This window comes from Bactrocera oleae, chromosome 6, assembly GCF_042242935.1.
Source record: "Bactrocera oleae isolate idBacOlea1 chromosome 6, idBacOlea1, whole genome shotgun sequence".
Classification (NCBI taxonomy): domain Eukaryota; kingdom Metazoa; phylum Arthropoda; class Insecta; order Diptera; family Tephritidae; genus Bactrocera; species Bactrocera oleae.
This window is the reverse complement of record NC_091540.1, coordinates 38,709,202-38,712,811: the sequence shown is the minus strand read 5'-3', so window position 1 is coordinate 38,712,811 and position 3,610 is coordinate 38,709,202. Positions and strand designations below refer to the sequence as shown.

At 35.7% G+C, this 3,610-nt stretch overlaps 1 long non-coding RNA gene across 1 annotated transcript; it reads right to left on the bottom strand.

Annotated features, from left to right (window-relative positions):
- Positions 1-853: 853 nt before the first annotated feature.
- Positions 854-2,066, bottom strand: LOC138857911 (uncharacterized). The gene is made up of 3 exons (XR_011397118.1): positions 1,974-2,066; positions 1,745-1,903; positions 854-1,687 (listed from the first exon to the last, which is right to left on the bottom strand). It is a non-coding gene; the product is annotated as an uncharacterized lncRNA (long non-coding RNA).
- Positions 2,067-3,610: the final 1,544 nt, after the last annotated feature.

Genomic DNA, 3,610 nt, shown 5'->3' with positions numbered 1-3,610 from the left:
GGAAGGGCTAAGTTCGGATGTAACCGAACATTTTATACTCTCGCAAAGTCAAATGATATACTCGTTTGAGATTTCTTTGTGGATTGGCTGATATTTTCGGTAGAAGGTTAACTATAGGCACTGGGGTCCACATATTTAGTACTTAAGGGCTTGAACAGTTTTGGTTCGATTTAGACAATTTTTGGTCACAAGATGGCATATTTAAACGTATTATTCACGCAAAGTTTTACCCCGATATAATCATTGTTGTTTGATATGCATAGTGGAAAGTGAAAGAATCGGATGGAATTTAAAATGGTGTTATATGGGAAGTAGGCGTGGTTGTAGTCCGATTTCACCCATTTTCCCACTATGACATAGAAATATGAAAAGAACGTTATGCACCGATTTGGTTGAAATCGGTTAAGCAGATCTCAAGATATGGGTTTTCCCCTAAAAGTGGGCGGTGCCACGCCCACTGTCTAATTTGAACGTGGTTCCTATAAAGTCATCTCATACCATCCTAGAGATAAAATTTAATGTCTCTGGCGTGTTTAGTGCTTAAATCAAGCTCGCGCTTTCAGTAGTCTTTAACAGTACCGTTATATGGGGAGTGGGCGGAGTTGCCACCCGATTTCACCCATTTTCACACCGTAGGTAGAGGTGCTAAAAACATTTTCTTCCAGTGAGGTTTGTTATTATAACATTAGCGGTTTAGGAGATATACACATTAAACCTATTAGGGGCGGGACCACGCCTACTTTAAAAAAAAAATTTTTAACTGCATATGCCCCTCCCTAATGTGATCCTGTGTACCAAATAACAGTCTAGTATCTTATTGCGGAGCTTAGTTATGGCAATGATTAATGGCGTTTTGTGGGCGTGGCAGTTGTCCGATTACGCCCATCTGCAATACCAACCGTCTCACGATACCAAGAAACATGTTTACCAAGTTTCATAAAGATATCTCAATTTTTACTCAAGTTAGAGCTTGCACGGACGGGCAGAAGGACGGACGGACAGACAGTCACCCGGATTTCAACTCGTCTCTTCATCCTGATCATTTATATATATATAACCCTATATCTAACTCGATTAGTTTTAGGTGATACAAACAACTGTTAGGTGAACGAAACTATTATACTCTGTAGCAACAGGTTGCGAGAGTATACAAATTATGTAACCGTTATTGCGCCCTAAACGAAATAAACAAAAGCATCTGAACGCCTCTTTTCCCATTGATTATTTTTTGCGCCGTTAGACATTGTTGAAGTTGCAAGTGCATTACTGTTCTAACAGCAAAAAGTTACCAAAATAATTGAGGCATTTGGATTTACGAATAAACAACATTTTGAAAAATAATGGCCTATTGTGGTGTTCTTCTTTTACTCTATTGTACTTTAACTTCATAGCTGTTGCGTGTACTATGAGTTCTTTCAACCATTCAAAGTACTGTTGGTAGTACAAATAGAGCAACAAAAATGTTTTAACTGGATAACTAATCAACAATTTCTCTTTAAACTGAAGTTATTTTACTTTGCGATGGCCCTGTGAAATAATTTTGTATTCTTTAACAATATGTAATATGTTAAGTTTCCTATGCCCATGTTTCCCCCAACTTTATGAACCATAATTGGGCCTCCATGTAGTTTTTGCTAGTTTTGCTGGAAACCGCTTGATCCTCTTGTAGCAAAAAAATTATACACCCCTGAAATGAGAGTAAAACGTGAATGGAGCCCATATTTAAATTTTTTTAAGGACTTACATAAGACGTTTTCATTAAGCTCAATTTCGAAATTGGAAGACAAATATTATACCTCATTACTCCTTTACTTATGCTTCAATCTCCAGTGAGGTTTCATAAACACGGTCAGTGTTGTCGACCCGGTAATGTTTCGTCTTCCATACCAATCAGCCGTGAGCGCTAGTGAAGTTTCGCCAATATAAGGAGATAAAAGATTATATTTAACTTTTAATTAATAATAATGAAATACCATTTCTGACTTATTTTATGATGATCACTAAATTTATCGTTTTATAAAGTTAATATTGTAAATAACTCCAGCCGTATAAAGCTGTGTTTATTCACCAACTGGGCGTTTGAGACTAAAAAGCTTTTGTGACCCACCGTTAAGCAATATTAATTATTTTTTCAATTAAAGCCCACTTTGATATGATAATGAATTTACATGAAATTTAATTTCATCAGGTTTGCATATTCTACTGATGGGATGATACAGTTGGAGCGGACCGACAACAGTAGCTGCCACGCGTGGCAAACAATTTCCTTTAACAAATTACATTTATATTCAAGTATGTAATCATAGCCATAAAATAATGAAATCGAATCTGTCAAAGGCATCTTAATATCCACGAGTATGGATGGCGATAATACAATTTATCACAAACACATATATACATCTATACAAATGAAGGCGGCGTCTCTTTATCTGCTACTACGCCTTGGTGTGCACATTTACTTTTTCTAGTAAGATAAAGATATTGGAAAGAACATATAAACTGCTTTTAGTTCAAATCACTTCACACAGTTTCACGGAAAAATTAAGACAACAAACTAATTACCCTAAAATCCCACTGCCGTACTAGCTGGGGCGTACCTATGAGAAAACAAAAAAAAATATTAATTTCGGTTGCACCGAAGTTAGAATATCCTGCAAAAATAAAAAAGTTTTAATACCAAAACTTGATTTTAATCGTTTAGTTTGTATGGCTGCTATATCCTACAAGGTGCATTCCAAAGTAATCAGGACGTTTAAAAAAAAAGGCAGAACAAATGGTTTTATCAGCAAAATCAATTAATTTTATTCAAAATAGTCTCCTTCTACTGTAATACAGGCTTTTGCACGGTCCAAAAGCATGTCGAACGAGTGTTTAGCTCGTTGCCAAGTATGGCCGCCAGTATGCCCATGCAAGCCTTTTGAATGGCCTCCACGTCTGCATAACGCTTTTCTTTCATCGGCAAATGCATTTTTCCGAAAAGGTAGAAGTCGCACGGTGCCATATCAGGTAAATACGGGGAGTGGTTGGTTGTTAAAATGTGATGCAATCATCGCCATAAACTTCTTTCATCAATTGAAACGTTTCGGTAAAAGTTTTACCAATTTTAAAACAAAATTTAATGTTGGCTCTTTTTTCGAAGCTCATTTTCGCACCGATGACAAAAACATACTGACACTTAAAACGCAATGGCTTCACTTCCAAATTTTTACTGGAAGTCGATAAAGGATAGCAGATTCTAACGCACTAGTCGACATATAGATAGCGCCACTAGAGTTTACTTTGTTACTTTTTTACTGTTTACCTTGGAACGTACCTTGTATAATGGTATGATCTAAAAAAATTTTGGAAGATGTAGCATTGCTTTGTATAATAATTTATATTAACTATCGTAAAAACATATCCTCAAATAAAAAAGGGGCATTCTGAACGTCTCAGCTACTTGTAAACAATAATTGAACTTAAGAAAGTAAGTCGAAGTAATGAAAATAAGAATAAATTGGCTTTGACAATTTTATTGGTAATGTTGAAAATCCACTAAATCACCGTTCTTAAAAGAGATAATTATGGTCACTAAGAATTTGAGATGATGACAATATTCACAAAATTGGTT